Raw genomic sequence first — 18148 nt, 5'->3', positions numbered from 1 at the left:
TGGGACTCTTTTAACCAAACTTCATGAGCAAAAATAAAAGCATCAAAAGGCAGGGAGATTATGAGTTCATCTTCAACATAAAGGGAAATCATTAAGTAAAGAGAACTTGAACTCAGGCGAATCAGAGCACAACCTCTACAGCTTTGCACTCAGGGGATTATTATATTTGAAATGTAGTTTCATTTGGCCAAATTGAACCCAGCTGTAATCCAGTACTTTAAACATTTTCCTCAGAATCAGTATATGGGATTCAGTTCCTTCAGTTGCATCTAAGTCATGGCAATGGAAGCAAATAACTGCACTCTAGATTGTGCATAGGATGAAGCCCTGTATTTTAATTTTGATATTGTTTTTGCTAGAATGGACATGTGGGGAGCTCTAGATATCTTATCTACCTCATAATGATATTGTAAAGATGAAGGAATATGTCAAATAAAAGCTTACTTTTATATGTGTATGTTGTTGTGTATGTCATATAAAATCAAGGTAATGTTTCCTGTTTCTTGTATGCGTTAATGCAGCCCAAATTAAACTTTATAGCAAAGACACCCTGAGTGTGAGAGGAAGTTGTATCCAGGTCATGTGGAGTAATCAAAGGTCTGTCCATATAGACTTAATCATGGGCATAGGTCACAGATTTTAAATTTACAAGTTGTTTTAAACCATAAAGTTCCACATCTTCTCATGGTTGTCATGTGGGAGAGTGCTTCCTATGTTTTCTTCACCATTCCTGCATCTCCTCAGACTCATCTTTTCATAATTGTGTGGCAGGCCCACAGGAAAGTGCCTGACCCATGTTATTGGATGAAACCAGCGCTGACCCCAGGGGCACGTGGGCAGGGGTCTCCAGACTATGTGTGGACAATTCAGGAGTTTTAAGGGTCTAGCTTCTGTAGGAATTAAAAAGCACCAAAAACATGTAGCCAAATTCTAATGCCTGAATATTGGGTTACTGTTCAACTAAATAGGAAAAATAATTTTGAATAATGTATATATGTTTGTATATATAATATTAATATGATATAGCCAGTTACCCTTTTTACATTTTTTAAATTAATATTTTAATGAATCATCATGTGATAGTTACAGATATACAAACTTTCATGATTACATTTCAGTCATACAATGATCGAGGACCCATCCCTCCACCAGTGTCCATTCTCCACTACCAATGTTCCCAGTATCCCTCCCAACCCCCGTTCCCCCGCCCCCCCCCCCCCGCCACTTCGGTGGCAGGCAATTTCCTTTTACTCTCTCCTTTTGGGTGTTATGGTTTGCAATACAGGTACTAAGTGGCCATTATGTTTGGTCCATAGTCTACTTTCAGCATGCATCTCCCATCGTGAACAAACAGAGAGAGGGACAGACATAGAATGACTGCATTCATTTGTGGAATATAAAGCATTGCATTTATTATAAGATATCTTATATTTTGTATCCAAAGGAAAAATTGATTACTTTGGCAGTATTTAGGTGGTGGGTGATACAGAAACATACTTGTCTTAATAGTAGGCACACTTTATTCATGGATGGAAACTAGTTTATAAGCACCCTGATTATATTTCTCTAATTTTACTTTCTTTGTTCATCCTTTTTTTTTAATTTTTAAAATTTCTGAATCACTGTGAGATAATTACAAGCTTTCATGTTTGGGTTACAATCTCACAATGATCAAACACCCATCCCTCCACCAGTGCACATTCCCCACCACCAATATCCTGGGTATACCCCCCTTTCCCACCCTGCCCGCTTTCTTTATCCTTTATTTTTTCTTTTTGGGTCACACCTGGCAATGCATAGGGGTTACTCCTGGCTCTGCACTCAGGAACTACCCCTGGCGGTGCTCAGGGGTCCATATGGGTGTTGGGAATCAAACCCAGGTTGGCTGTGTGCAAGGCAAAAGCCCTACCTGCTGTGCTATTGCTCCAGCCCCTCTTCATCCTTTATAAAGTTGATAAGATGTACAATGCATTTGTGATCTTTTAAAAAAAACTGGTAATTAGAAATTAGGTTTTCCTCAAAGTGTTCCACTACATTCCTATTCAAAACCTTTCATTCAGTGTCTTTCCACTGCTGATGCAACTAGAGCTCCTCTGTAATGTAGAGCTCTGGGACCAATCTGTATAGCAAATTATTCTGAGAAATGAAGAATAAAAATGAACGAGATTTTAAAGATCTCTGTATTATCTTTCATGTTTCACTTTACAAATGCTATTTCTTTTCCTTGTAAATATTATCAGAATGACTATGTCCAAAACAATGTCTTAAGGGAACACTTAGAAGTAAATGTAACTGCCTCCTTCCACACAAAGAATTATATAACATAAGCAGCCTATTGTAAATGATACACATAGCCTTAAGCTTACTCTTCTAATTCTATATTAGTAATTTTTTACTACATACATATTTCGCAATTATCTGAACTCCTTTCCCCATCTTTCTCCTTTTCATAGTAAGTCTGATTGGTCACCAAAAGGAAACTCCTATTGAAACTACCGACAGGATTTATCTGGGGGATGGGGAGGGAAACCCAGTAGAAATCTACATAGTGTTTTCATAGTATTCTCAACTTCTCCCTGAGAACCCCTGACCTAGGTTTCCTCTGATGTACTGTCCCATGAGTTCTGCAGGTAAAAACATACAGTGGGAGCATACAAGGTTTTGAGGGATTTGTAGTTTTCTGATCTGCATGTACATGGAACTCACTTTGAGAGCTACCTCATTGATAGGGTTCTGTCAATGCTGATCATCCGAGAGGTGAGGCAGCACAGGTAGACATCTACAATCAGTGGGAACCAAGGCAGAACTTTGGTGGCCCCTCACCTGGAATGGAGCCATTCTAACACTTGAGGTGAAAGATTCCACAGAGCTAGGAGCAGCATGGCACATGGAGGGTGATTGGAGGGAGCATAGTAAGGACTCTGAGAGTTCATGAGTGGGTATTAGGCATGGTGTTTGCAGGAGTTTCTTTTTGGCCTCAATGCAGGAAGCATCTTAGTATATCTTACTTGGGGTCAATAGATTCTATTGGTCCCATCAATTCCAATGAACTAGGCCTTCGTGATGCCTTGGTTAGAAGTTAGTCCCAAGGATGCCCCAGCACAGATAATAGGGTTTTGTTCTGAAGGTTGCCTTGGAGGTATCATTCTTAAGCAGAAGCCTCCCTAGAGTTTGTGAGCGCCTCTGAAAATCGGGAAGGTGGGATTACTTACATTCTCAAGAGGGAGTAAACACAATGAAAAAGCCTGGACTAAGGAGCAAGACTTACCTTCCCCTCATTTTTTGGATTTTGAGCTACAGCTGCCGGTGCTCAGAGACCACTCCTGGCGGGATTCAGAGGATCATGTAGTGCAGGGATAGAAGTGGGCGATCTGGGTGCAAGGCAAATGTCTTAAGCCCTTCAACTTGCATTGTAATAATGCCACCCACGGAGTGTGACTTAAAAAAGATTCTTAGGGGGTTGGGGCGATAGCACAGCGGGTAGGGCGTTTCCCTTGCATGCGGCCAACCTGGTTCTATTCCCAGCATCCCATATGGTCCCCTGAGCACCGCCAGGAGTAATTCCTGAGTGCAGAGGCAGGAGTAACCCCTGTACATTGCCAGGTGTGACCCAAAAAGCAAAAAAAAAAAAAAAAAAAAAAAAGACTTTTGGGGAGGTGTGCTGTGACCTCCGGTGACCTGAGCGACACACGCCAGCGCCCCGTCCAACACGGCGCTCCCCCCACCCCCAGTCCCTGCAACCCGCCGTGCTTAAACATGGCGCCCCCCGGGCCCCGAAGGCGGCTCCTCAGGAGTGATGTTGCCGTCAGCAGCCGCGAGTCCCAGAACCCCCGCTGGCACGAGCTGGTCCAAACTGCAGCGGGGACGAGATGGAGGCCAATCCTTTCCCTGACAGGCTTTCTCCTGTGCCGCCGGCCCCCGGGCCTGAGGGTCCAGTCCTGGGGAGCCCCGCGGGCCCGCGGGTGTCCGGCCTGCCAGCCCTGCCCGGGGAGCCGGCGGCCAGGTAGGGCACGGCCTGGCTCTCCTGAGGTGGGGCCCACCCTGAGGCCGGGCGCGCCGTGAACGCACCTCAGGCACTGCCTCGGACAGAGCCCGACCCCCTAGGCCTCGCTCCGGCCGTCGGGACGTGGCGGGTCTCTGGGGAGACCAGAGGGGCCGAGTGTGGGAGAGGAAGGGTTGGCGGGGGGCGAGGGGACGGCCGTGAGGAGAAAGAACCATCGTTGGGGGTGGGGGTGGGGGGCGTGGCGGAAGAAGTGGAGACCGGAAGTGGAGCCCGGAAGGAGCCGGTCCCTCCTCCCCCTCCCGCGCTCCCACGCGGCTGCCCGCGTCCCTCGGCGCCCCCTGTCGGGGAAGCGAGCCCTGCGGGAGTCACGCCTCCTCCTCCACCCTGAGGAGAAGCTTCTGGAAGCGAGAGGCCTCGGCTTCGCCCTGCACGCTGGTCAGTGCCCCCTGTTTTGATTGGAACTCCCAGGCGACGGCGAGAGAGGGAGACGCAGGGGCCCCGCGCCGGAGTTGATTCCCCCCTCCCCCCGTTTGCTCGGCAGCGCCCCGCCCGCCGTGGAACGTTCCCTCGGGCCCGGGAGGAGAGGGAGGCTCGCCCGTGGAGGCCACCGGGGAGACGTGTGCCAGGGAACACGTGCGGTGGCGGGAGAGCAGCGTCCGAGGAGAAAGACCCCGGAAAGGCGGCCGGCGAGCGGTGCTGCCCTGCAGCCCGCGCCCACCCTGCCGGAGAAAAGAGGTTTTCGTGGAATAATCGCCAGGGTTCTAAAAGAACTCGGTCCCTGCCGGCCGGACGGCGCCGCCCGGTGCCAGTTCGCGCTGATCGAGAGCCGGGGGCGTGCACACGGGACGACGCCCTGCCCCGCCCCGGGAGCGCGTGTGGGTGCGACTGCAGCGTCGACCGAGGGGGACCTTTCAACCAAAGGGAAAGTTGAGTTTGGTCTAAATGCTCGGGATCGTCTCGACGTGGTGGGTTTGGAACGTTCATGTTCGATGTGGTCAAGCATTTTGAATCGCCCAGTGATTCCCCCCCCCCCCCCACCTTTAAAAAGCAATTTATAGGGCCCGAGCGATTGTACAGCGGGTAAGGCCTTTTTTGCCTTGCACACGGCTGTCCTGGGTTCGATCCCTGGCACCCCGTCTGGGATCCCCTCCGAATCTATCAGGAGTGATCCCCTTGAGCACAGAGCCGGGAGTAAACCCCTGAGCACCATCGGGTGTGACCCAAAACAAAAAACAAGAACAAGAACAAGAAGGAAGCAATTTATGGTTCATTTTTCCCGATGGGGGGAGGAAGGTTTTTGTTTTGTTTCATTTTTGGTTTTGTTTTTCTGTTTCAAACTGGAAGCTTTTGTTTGCTCCCAGTTGCAAAGGGAATTGAATATCTGACGTGTTCTCCACGTCTAGGAAGTTTGGGTTGTTGTTTTCAGGTCCCACCTGGTGGTGCCAAGGGTTTAGTCGTGGCTCTTGTGCAGGGATCGCTATTAGCCTGTAAACCTTCTCCCGCCCCTTTCATACATTTTGATGATGTGGCCACAGAGGTGAGGTTGGTGGTGAGGAGGACTGGGGGAGGGGGGTCCAAGAATGCCCACATGGTTCTTAATCCAATCCTCTGCTGCAGTCAGGATGGCACATGGTTTATTGATTTTTATATGTTGGCGTATTGTAGCGCTGTCATCCCATTGTTCACTGATTTGCTCGAGTGGGCACCAGTAACGTCTCCATTGTGAGACTTGTTGTTACTTTGACATATTGAATATGCCACAGGTTGCTTGCGAGGCTCTGCCGCACCAGCGAGATAGTCTTGGTTGCTTGCTGGGCTCTCTGAGAGGTATGGAGGAATCGAACCTGGGTCAGCCGCGTGCAAGGGAAACGCCCTATCTGCTGTGCTATTGCTTGCATGATGGAGTGTATTTAGTGAAAATTATAAAAATATGTTTGATACTGATACATGATGGCCAAATGTCACTTCCACTTGATGGACATTAAGTCAACATCTGACTTGACCTGTTGTTCAAAAATCCATACAAATCGTTATGCTCTACAGGTTCCTCTTACCTTCTGTCAGAGGCCCTATTGAAAAGGTCAAATTATACTTTTTTGGATTTGTTTGAACCACACCTAGAGGTGTTTGGGGCTTCCTCCTGGCTTTGTGCTCAGAGATCACTCCTGGTAGGCTAGAGGGATCCTATGTCGTGGATGGGGTAGAAGCCTCAAGCAAGGCAAGTGCCTTAACCCCTATAGTATTTCTCTGGTCCCAAACAAATTATACTTAATGGATTTGAATTTCTGGAGCCATTGTCCCTCTTGACTGGCCCCAGGTCTTGATGAAACAGTTCCCTGTTGCATCTTGAAGCAAAAAGAATTTTAAAATTTTGTTCTAATTCTCGATTAGGGTTTTGCGCCACCTGTTGGACATCCTTATTTTGCAGATGTTATGAACAGTCTTTAGGTCTTAGACGTTTCTTTGAAATATTTAACATTGACACCTGCGCTGTAATTTGTATTAAACAACATTCAAGTATGTTATGTGCCAGTGTTAACCTGTTAATTCTATGCCTGGGAAATATCTCAATGGCTGGAGCACTTGCTTTGTGCAGCAGAAGGCAGAGTTTGACCCCTGGCACCATGTGGTCCTCCTGACCACTGAGCTGGCAGCAGCCCCTGAGCTGCTAATGACCTCCCAAACCCAATGTTAAATAAAATACTCAATACCTAATACTATCAATTGTATGTTTATAATAAGGACTTTATACGTATAGGGGGAAAAGGATAATAATAGGTTATCTATAGATAACCTATTATTAATACCTACTGATAGGTATTTTTTTTTTGCCTTTTTTGGGTCACACCCGGCGATGCTCAGGGGTTACTCCTGGCTCTGCACTCAGGAATCACTCCTGGCGGTGCTCAGGGAACCATATGGGATGCTGGGAATCAAACTCAGGTCAGTCACAAGTAAGGCAAACGCCCTACCCGCTGTGCTATCACTCCAGCCCCCCTACTGATAGGTATTAATACTGATAATTCTTTATATACACATAAGAGCTCATAGGTATTATTGCTAAACAGACCTCCATAACACATTCACCTGAAAATACGGATTATTTCAAGCTAAGAGCAGTTGAGGTGTGTGGACTTCAAGAGAAACATTACCATTATTTTAACTGTGTGGAAGAATGAAGATAGCGGGCATTATCCAGATCTAGGTTCTCTCCCATCATCTGAAAAAAAAAACCCACAGGAACAAATTAATAGAAAAGAAGGACTTTATTGGTATGAAAACAGTTTAAATTGAGAAGGCTATTCACCAATCCAGGCTGGAGAATATCTTCAAAGAGAGGAAGTCAGGTTTTATGTCCAGCAGAGGTAGTGAATAACAGCTTCGACACAGTTTGGTGGTTTTTTTTTTTTTTTAAGAGGATTCAAGCATTTTCATGAGGAAAACCAGTGAGCAAATACAGTTGAGAAACACTGAAACGACGTCATTGAATATCAGGAAAATGCTATAGGGGGTGCTTTTTAGTATGGTGATGAAGAGGGAGGTGATGAGGGCGGAGAAGGGTGCAGCCTTCACTGGCCATTACTGTCCCGCCAGAGGCCTGGAAGTGTTCTGAAGGTTCTGTCTTGTCCTACTAGAGCCAAGAGAATGTAAGACACAGCTTCTCATAGAGAGCAGTTGTCACACCCTCCAAACGACAGACCTCACTCCAGTCTTTTAGCTTGTCCTAACCCCAGAAGAGTGTGTCTTAAGTTTTCTCTGGGGAAAAAGAGATATGACAAATGATGCAAAAATTTTAGCCTGCCAAAAATTGTCCTTTTTTTTTTTTTTTTTTTGAGAAACCTATCTGCATGGTAGGGTAAATATTGACCTACAGACAACCTGGTTTGTGTCATATGAGTTTCCCCTCTTCATGTGAGTCCTGCTCTTTAGTCCTAACTACCCTATCCCTTAGTTTCAAGTAAAAACCTTAATAAAAAAAAAAAGCTTTCCTGTTTCTGTAATTCGAGAATAACAGCTAGATAGACTCTTCATACTCATGCAATTGCATTTCTTTTCCCACCTACTACTAATCAGCATGGTGTTAATTTTATTGCTTGACTAACCCCAAAAGAACCTAGGAAGGTGGAGAAATTTCCTTCCCATCCCTACAGTGAAACTCAGTTAACCTGTTGATTACCCAAGGACAATACCCAATATTAGCCAAGAAAATACCAAGAAAGGTATTCTTGTAAGATATCACTGATTCTGATAGGATATTTTTAACCAGCTTTGGGCTTATCAGTCACTAGGCAGAAATTTTTTTGGTTGGTTGGTTGGTTGGTTTGTGGTTGATGATGGAGGGGTTGGGTCACATCTGACTGTGTTCAGAAACAATTTCTGGTGGGCTTGGGGAACCTTATGGGGTGTACGGGTTGACCACATGCAAGGAAAGCACCCGACCTATTGTACTATCACTGGCCCCAATGGCAAATTTTTAGTCTGCAAACTTGACTGAGTAATGGTGACAAGACAGCAGCTGCTTAATAGATGTCAAGTTCAGGTCACATCACAAAACTGGCTCCTGGTAGGACCTTCAGGTCTCACAGTGTCCCAGATGGATTGCCTGGCTCTGAGATTATATTTCCTTCCCTTTTTCTTTGTAGCCCAAAAAAAAAAAAAAAAAAAAAGGAAACCAAAGCAGTGGTTTTTACTTTGTAATTCGCAAATGAATTTGTTGGACTTTAACCTGCCAAAGAAGTGGTTTTAATGACTCACAACACAAGCTGAGTCCCCATGGTAGAGGACAATGGTTCGAGGGTTGCAATTTAGAAATTAATGTCTTGGATCCTGCCTATAAACATAGTTTAGTTTCTCTTGGGACAACACCGTTTTCATGTTTTTGACATCTGTTGTTATATTAGTTGGAGATTTGAGCCCAAACTCTGAAATTGAGCAGTTGAGTGAAAAGTACAAGTTTACTGGTGCTGGAGATACAGTAATGGGGAAGGCAGCTGACCCAGTTTCATTCCCCAACACGGCACATGGCCTTCTGATCAGTACCAGGAGTGACGCCTGAGTGCGGAGTCAGGAATCAACCTGGAGTACTGCGCGGTGTAATCCCTCACCCTATCCCCGGCCTCAAAAAAAATTAAGTAAAAACTAAAATAAAAGACTCTAGGACCTAGGAGATGGCTCAAAGGGCAGGGGCACATATTTGGTATGCACGAGGCCCTGTGAATTTGATCTTGAGCGCAGCTTGATGTAGCCCGCTGGGCCTGCGCATTGGACCAGCCTAGCCAAGTGTAACAGGAAATGGTTCCTGGGTCCCCTCAGCATTGCTGGGGAGGCTGTTCAAAAATTTTTGTTTCTAGGCTGGAGAGATGGTTTAGGGGTTAAGGAACTTGCCTTGCATGCAGCTGACCCCAGTTTCGATTTCTGGCACGATGTTGTCCCTGAGCACACAAAGCCAGAAGGATCCCCTAACTCTCAGCATTGCTGGGTATTGGGCCAGACATCCAAACACATCGGAACACAAAAAAATTTGAAGTCTCCAGGCACTGGTTATTGTAGATAAAGGAGGAACAAGGTTCTGACATTGCCAGCCTGCATGAGAGTTTAGAAGAAACTCCTGTGCCACTGAGAGAGTTCAAAAGGACCGGTGCTCATGTTTGTAGCGGGGAGGCCTGGGTTTGAGCCCTGGCACTTCACGGTCAGGAAGAGACTTTCAAGTAGCACGCGGATGCTTGAACACTGCCACGCAAGATCCCAGATCTAAATAAATAAATAAAAAATAAATACATAAATAAAATCACCAAGGCTGCTGGTGATGGGAGAGAGTTAATGATCCCCTGGCCCCTACCCCCGGGTTTCTGCCTTGCCTCCTCCCAACTGCTGCTCTCCAGGCAGAGAGAGAGGCGCACCTTGGGGGCCCAGGCCTTCCCCAGGGGGCTCTGTGGTTTCTCAGCACAACAAAGAAAGAACACCAGGCAGTACAGTTTCTTTTTCCCCCAGTATTCTTTCTTCACTCTCCCTCCAGCTTAAAGGTAGGTGGTCTTCTTTTTACCACCTCCCACTCCCCCAGGCTGGACAGCTCTCTTCAGGGTGGGGGAGACGGGTGAGTCCGCCACCGCTTTTCCATGGCACATGCCACTCCCAGTCCCTCTGAGGCTGGTAGCGGGAAAGAAGCAAAAACGAGCCATGGGATGGGCTGCCTCTGAATGTGTATTTTCCTATGGCTGGGTGGAAGTTCAGAGTGGAAGGACTTGGACTTGTTGCTCTGTGAACTGAAATAAAAGGCTCAGAGCACCAATGGGACCTTAGGGGTCTGGGCAGAAGAAGGTCCTCGTGTGAAATGTGGGCTGAGGTCTGGGGAGGTTTACTTGGGAGAATAATGCGGAAGGTGATTTTTAGGATCGTGCTGAAGATGCAAAGGTCTTTGGGGGCTTGTGTAATGGTTTTCTTCTCTCTCCGCTTTCCACTGACAGGGTGGACAGACACGTTTCTTGGATTTTGTCATTCTTTTCTTTTTTTTTTTTTTTTTTTTTTTTGCTTTTTGGGTCACACCCAGCGATGCTCAGGGGTCACTCCTGGCTCTGCACTCAGGAATTACCCCTGGCCGTGCTCAGGGGACCATATGGAATGCTGGGAATCGAACCTGTGTGCAAGGCAAACACCCTACCTGCCGTGCTATCACTCCAGCCCCGGATTTTGTCATTCTTAACAGTGCCGGGAAGGATTTCAATGCCATGACAAGAGATACTTATTAGTCTTAAGGTGTGAGTGTGGAGTCCCCTGGTGGGTTTGAGTTGACATTGACCCAGATAGCCCTTTGGGGCTTTGGTTTCAGGGTGATACTAGACCTCAGGGTCCTCAGCCTTGGGTCCCCTCTCGTTCCTGAGGCTTGGCGACAAATCTGTAGGTTATCAGATTCTCTCCCATGCAATTGCAGAGAGAATTGCAGAGAGAATTGCAATTCTCTCATGTGCAATTGTAAAATATATTGTATTCTTGTAAAAAAATACATGCTTTTCTATGCGCCACAGAAGGGTATGTGTATGTGTGTGTGACAGGAAAATGCAACAATGAAAGTATCTTTTATATTGAGCCAAGAAGGGAGTCTGTGAGAGGAAAATACTGCAGTGAAATATTTTTCTATTTCATTGTAATAGTGGAACCTTCTATCTTTAGATCAAAATCACTTTTATTTATTGAATTAATAGATTTTTAAAACATTGAATCACTGTGAGATAGACCATTACAAAGCTGTTTATGATTAGGTTTCAGTCATATAGTGTTCCAATGGGCTGGAGCGATAGCACAGTGGTTGGGCCTTCGCCTTTCACTCGGCCAACCTGAGTTCGATTCCTCCGCCCCTCTCAGAGAGCCCGGCAAGCTACCGAGAGTATTGAACCCGCGCGGCAGAGCCTGGCAAGCTACCCGTGCATATTGGATATGCCAAAAACAGTAACAATAAGTCTCTCAATGAGAGACGTTACTGGTGCCTGCTCGAACAAATCGATGAGCAACGGGATGACAGTGACAGTGTTCCAATACTCATCCTTCCACCTTTTCCACCAGTGTTTGTTTCCCAGAACCAGTGTCCCCAGTTTCCCTCCCATAGCCCCCACTTTCCCCCAGCCTGCCTCTATGGCAGGCACCTCTCTCTCTCTCTTTCTCTCTCTCTCTCTTTCTCTTTCTCTCTCCCCCCTCTTTTGGGCATTGTGATTCGCAATACAGATACTTAAACATGTATATCCCTTTACCTACTTTTAACATTCAATTCTTGTCCAGAGTGATCATTTCCAACTATTATTGTCATACTGGTCCCCTCTCTATCTTACCTACCCTCTACCTACCCCCCACACTTGTGGTAGATTCGTCAGTCCTTCTCGCTCCTGTTTTCCCTGGCCTTGGGTATTAGTCTACTGCTATTTTTTTATATACCACAGATGAAAGCAGTCATTCTACATCTGTCCCTCTCCTTCTGATTCATTTCACTTAGCGTGATACTCTCCATGTTCATCCATCAAACTTACTTTTAATTTGGGGGGCCAGTGAATGGTTCAAAGGTCTGGAGCCTTTCACATGCTTAGCTTGTGGAAGGCCTAAGTTTGATCCCCAACACCACATACGTTTGACCACACTGCGAGTGCCCCTCCAAAATCACTTTTTTTTTTTTAATGCCAAGTTGGGGTATTTATTCCCTGTGGTGCTGAGTGAGCCCAGGAGCTACGCCCAGCAGTTCTTGGTTAACTGGGCCGAGCAGTTCAACACTGGAGCATGAGGAGGTTGCAGTGATGCTTAGGGCCTTGCAGGACAACTCAGACCAGCTCAGCAGCTCTCACGGGTCTCTAGGACCATATACTCAGCTGTGGTGCTCTGGGAGCTGTGTGGTGCCAGGGATTGAACCACGGCTGGCCTCACCCAAGGCATGACCCTTAACTCTTGTATTACCTTCCCCGGCATCCTCTTGTTCCAGATTGCTTCTCATTTCTACAGAGAATGGCAGTGGAGACTTTGGTAGAAGTCGGTTGAACGGTGTTGAGGCTTTCAAACAGCTGAATCAGCTGGGAGAAGCCAGGGAATGACTTCATGGTTACCTGTACTGTGGTTGTTTCTCTTTGCAAAATTTCTCCCTGCTCAAATGCCCTGGAGAGTTGACTCACATGTCAGTTGTGTCAGCTGGGAGTCATTTTCAGCAAGTGTGTGTGTGTGGGGGGGAGGAGAGAGAGAAACATAGCTTATCTTTCTATTGTGTCTGCTTTTGATTACGCCTCTGCTAAATCACCACTTGAATGTTGTCCATGTGTACATCTCTGTGCCTTTCATTACTGTTTTCTAAGGGCTCTTGTAGATAGCATTCCTGAAAACCACACACTCTGCTTTGAATAAGAGAAGGACTTTCGGATTAGAATTTAGACTGCCTCCCTTGCTTTGATAATTTAAGAGTCTCATTAGAATAGAGATGAAATTGAAAATACTGTTCTACACAGTCACCTTAAGTAACGTCAACTCTGGGGCCAAAGCAGTAGTATAGTGCTTGCCTTGCTCACGGCTGACCTGGTTTTGAGCCCTGGTAGCCCATATGGTCCCCAGGACCTGCCAGGAGTGATCTTTGAGTGAAGAACCAGGAGTAAGCCCCGAGCACCACCAGGCATGCCACCCCCTCTCCCTCAAAAGAAATGAAATCAACTTTTCTCGGTGGGAATGCCCTGGTGAGCCACGTAAGTGATTGACATGATGACACTAGTGCATTCCACTGGAGGCTCACACTTGGATATGATTTAATTCATACACATTTCTGAGCCTCTGCTTGTATTCCTCTCTGTGACCCCAGGTCCTAGAGCGAGCAGAAGGTGGGGTTAGGACCTGCTGTCTGAGATCCGCATAAGGAGAGAATAAGCACGGAGGAGATTTTGACGTTTAATAGAAACCATGTTTGGGTCCCAGAAACGGCACAGGATTCAGGGATCATGCTGTGTGTGGCTGGGACCCTGGCTCTGTTGCAAGCGCTGCATTGCACTCTCCTCCCCAACATTTCTGGGATGGTCCTTGTGGCTCCTGAGCACTGCGGGATGAGCAGCACTGCATCACTGGGCCTGAGCATGGAGCCTGCTGAATCAGGTTGAAGAGGGCTAGAAGTGGTCTCCAGCACCCCTGAGCACTGCGTGGGGGCCCCCACCCCATGAGACTGTAAGCCTTTCCAGAGGCTCCCATGTGAAGCCTTCATCCTGTGCTCCAGTTACAAATGAAGGAGCCGCTCCAGTGCCTGAGAAACGCCTGGCTGTATGGGGCTGCTTGCAGGCAGTGTTCTAAGGGGATATCTAGGGCAATTTTCTCAGCAATTTTTCTCTCTTGTTGTTTTTATTGGGCTGGAGTGATAGCACAACAGGTAGGGCGTTTGCCTTGCATGCAGCTGACCTGAGTTCAATTCCTCTGCCCCTCTTGGAGAGCGTGGCAAGCTACCGAGAGTATCTCGCCCCCACGGCAAAGCCTGGCAAGCTACCCGTGATGTATTTGATATGCCAAACACAGTAACAACGAGTCTCACAATGGAGACGTTACTGGTGCCCGCTCGAGCAAATCGATGAGCAGCGGGATGACCGTGACCGGGACTGCTGTTTTGATTGGGCGGAGGAATCTTCAAGCAGTACACAGAGACCCTGGGGCCACTTCCAGCAGTCCTGAGCCAGCTGGGCCAGTGTTCATGGTGTGGTTCTGAAAATGCAGTGCTCCTTGGCCCCGCAGTGCTGAGGACCACTGGGGCCACTTCGGTGGTGCTCAGGAGCCTCCAGGGTTGCACCTGATGGTGCTTCAGGGATCCTGTGGTGCTGGAGTCCCACTGCTCAGCCATTCCCCACACCCTCCCACAGACAGTCCTCCATCCTGCTGACGTCTGGATCCAGTCTGAGGCTCCGTGTGGCTGTGTGTCCGAGATGGAGGAGGCCAACTTGGCATGCGCTGAAGTGCCTTCTCTTACTCATGTTTTAGGCTTTGAGAATGCTTGGTGTGGTGGGCACTGATTACACTCTCCCCCAGTAGTACCTCTCCCCCCCCCACCTCCGTCAACCTTAAAACTTAAATCTTGAAAATTAGATCTGAAGGCGCCTTAGCCACCTGAAACGAGTTTTGACCAGTCAGGGTTTCCAGCTGTCGCAACCTTTTGGTAACAACCAGGCCTGCAGAATTTTCTGGACTTCCATTTCCTCTTTATTTAAAGTGCAGCAATATCTCATCCACTCATAATTCAGAAAAATGATGGAACTGTGGTTTCAGCCAAGTGCGTGGCACATGGTAGACGCCTAATCATTGGCATCATTAGCATGTAATTCATGAAATATTTATTCAGTATAAGCAATGTACTAAGTACTCTGTGTTGACTTAGTTTAAGCATGAACTTAGCTTGCCAGAGGGCAGAGTCAGGTGTAGGACTGTGTGCTGAGCCAAAGACCTAGTAGAAACAAGACTTTGCACATGGCCACCAAGGTCAGTCTCAAGTACCCCTGTGGTCCCTTCAGCCCTGCCAGGGGTGAGCCCTGAGCACGGCCAGGGGTGACACGCCCCGTCAGTTTTTTGCTTTGTTTGTTAACCTCTGGAGGGTAGGTGAGTGGTACAGCCGTCGCCTCCTCCAGCACTGCTCCAGGTTCATAGCGAGTCAAGAATCAAGGGGTTTGCGCTGAGGGTCAAGCCCTTATCTGTCACTTTTGCCCAGGAGGGAGATGTCAGCTCTGGCCCAGTGCCCTGCAGGAGGTGCTGCTGGTCATGGTGGCTGCAGCCTGGTGCTGGACAGGCAGCCGTTCCCGGCAACAGAGTTTTCGTGTCCTGTGAAAGGCAGTCGAGTGCTCATCGTGCTTTCAGCCCTCTGCTTTTTAATTTTTAAAAATTTATTATTTTCTGCTCTTTAATTTTTAATCCTCGTTTTTTTTTGGGGGGGGGTGGGGTGGGGCACCACACTCAATGGTTCTCAGGGATTCCTCTTGGTTTTGTGCTCAGAAATCACTCCTGGAGGTGGGGGCTGGAGCGATAGCACAGTGGGTAGGGCGTTTGCCTTGCACGTGGCTGACCCGAGTTCGATTCCCAGCATCCCATATGGTCCCCTGGCCACCGCCAGGAGTAATTCCTGAGTGTAGAGCCAGGAGTAACCCCTGTGCATCGCCAGGTGTCACCCAAAAAGAAATCACTCCTGGAGGTGCTTGGGGGGATCATACGCAGTGCTGGGGATCAAACTGGGTCCAGCTGTCTGCGCTGTCTGCAAGGGAAGTGCCTTAAGGCCTGTATTATCTCTCCTTAACCCTGTCATAGACCCTGCCCTGTGCACAGAGGGTAGCAGCTCCCATGGACAGAAGCTGCTGTGTCTCCAGGCCCTGAGCAGTAGAGGTGGTGGTGTAGCTTCTTCTGGCCTTTGTGTACAGTTTTTGGTCTTTTTATTTTCCTCACATGTGGGAACTGTTTCAGAATGAGGTTTTTAACCTTGTAAAAAAAAAATGTGCAAGGGAAAAAAAATAAAGAAAAAGAAAGATAATTTGGAAGATGGGGCTGGAGCAACAGTACAGTGGGTAGGGCAATCCAGGTTCAATCCCTGGCATCCCATATGGTCTCCCAAGCACTGCCAAGAGTAATTCCGGAGTGCAGAGCCAGGAGTAACCCCTGAGCATTGCTGTATGGCTCAAGAAGAAAAAAAAAATTAAAATAAAAAATAAAAAAGAGAGAAAAAAAGAAAATTTGCGAGATGATAAAGGAAATCAATTTGAAATACACTTTATTATGATATTAAAAACAATTTGTGAGAGACCAGGGCTGTCACTCAGTGGTAGAGCTCATAATTTGCATGCATGGAATCCCTGAGAACCATTGAGTGTGGCGCCCCGTCCCCCCCAAAAGAAAACGAGGATTAAACGCATGGCATTAAAAAAATATCTCTGCCCCCCCCTCCCCGCCAGCAGTTAGTGAGCAAAGTACTAAATAAAGTAACAGAGAGCCTGAGAACTACCGTCATTATTTGGAGGAAATAATGAGTGTAAATAACACTTTTGGGGTCAGTTTGTTTTGTTTTGGGGCCATTCCTGGTGTATTCAGGGCTTAGTCCTGACTCTGTGCTCGGGATCATTCCTTGTGGCACTCAGGATCATATGGGATGTGAGGGATTAAACCTGGTTCAGTTGCATCCAGGGTAGACACCTTCTCCTCTATATTGTTCTCTCTCTAGTTCCAAAAGAATTATTTTTAAAACTTTTATTGATTCAGTACTGTGATTTATAATACCACTAATGATGGTTTCACGTGTACATAATTCTAACGCCACACCCATCACCAGTGATCTCTCCCACAAGGTCCCCAGAGCTCCTCCTTTTCAGCCCTTTGTAAATAACATTTTGGCCAATTTACATAATCTTTCATAAGTCATCAGTACTTTTGTTTTCATTTATAATCAACAAAAATTGCAAATACTCTTAATACTATGTGTTTGTGGATTGCTTTATAATCAAAGGAAATGTCAGAATCTTCAGTTTTAGATTAGTGGGAATAACTATGTGTTTACTCATTTGTGTTCAGGGCCCTCTGCCTCTGTTCTCTGCCTAAGAATCCCTGCTTTGGTGGGAGAGAGAGATAGGGGTCTTGCCCCTGGTTGACCATGGTTCAATCCTGGACATTACATATAATCCCCCAAGCACTGCCAGGAGTGACTCTGAGTACCAAGCCAGGAATAGCTGTTTGAGGACAAAATAAAATGAACCCCTGCTTTAGGATTACACTCAGAGAAAAGGAGTTTTAAACCTTTGTAATAGTTTTCGTGGGGCAATTGTTTTAGACTGGTAATGGCATGTAATTAGGATTTCAATCCTTGGTGAAATGCATTGTAGTGTTTTTTCTCTTCATTTGGAATATAAAGGCTGTTTCCCCTCTCTGCACAAGTCTAGAGTTTACCTTTTGACCTAGAATTGACAAAGGCCTCTCTGGCAGATTTGCATAAGACAGTCACTTCTTCCAACACAGTTTTATGTGATTCCTTTTCAGGAAATGTTCTTGCAAGGAAAAAAAAAATTCATTATTTTTTGATTATCTGTTCCTATGAGGAGAAAATTTTGTTATATGGAGAAGCTAGAGGGTTTAAGGTGTCTTTGAAGGGCCAGGGATGGGAGGTAGAGTTCATAGCCCTGCCATCTCTTCCCGACTCAGTAGAGTGATCAGGGGCAGCTTGTTGGAGTAGACAGACCTGGGTTCAGAGGGACAGGACGGACGGAGCTTGGTGAGAGGTGGGAGGTTTGTAAGTGGGAATGTTGCGGTCCGGGAGCACTGAAATCAAGGCTGGGGGCAGGGTTGGGGGGAGTGTGAACTGAGACCCGGAGGATGGGGTCTTTCCCGAGAGGCAAGGGCTGTGGGATCTTCCTTTCAGAAGAGAGTCTCGGGTGTCTTTTAAATAGGCATGAAATAAAGATGTTTCTTATTTAAGAATCTTAACACGCTTGTGATGTTTGAATTGGGAGGGGGAGATTGCGATGACGAGCTGGGAGTGGGAAAACTAGCTAAGTTTTAGGAACTGTTGCAAGACATCTGGCAAGCATGCATCCTGCGTGTCCTATCCAGGCACTTCCTGGAAGGGCGGAAGGCAGCACTTACCTGGAGAGTTTCGTTTGTGGTGGCAGGTGGGGTTGAGCCTAGCGCCTA

The sequence above is a fragment of the Sorex araneus genome, chromosome 6, assembly GCF_027595985.1.
Source record: "Sorex araneus isolate mSorAra2 chromosome 6, mSorAra2.pri, whole genome shotgun sequence".
Taxonomy (NCBI): domain Eukaryota; kingdom Metazoa; phylum Chordata; class Mammalia; order Eulipotyphla; family Soricidae; genus Sorex; species Sorex araneus.
This window is presented reverse-complemented; position numbering follows the sequence as displayed.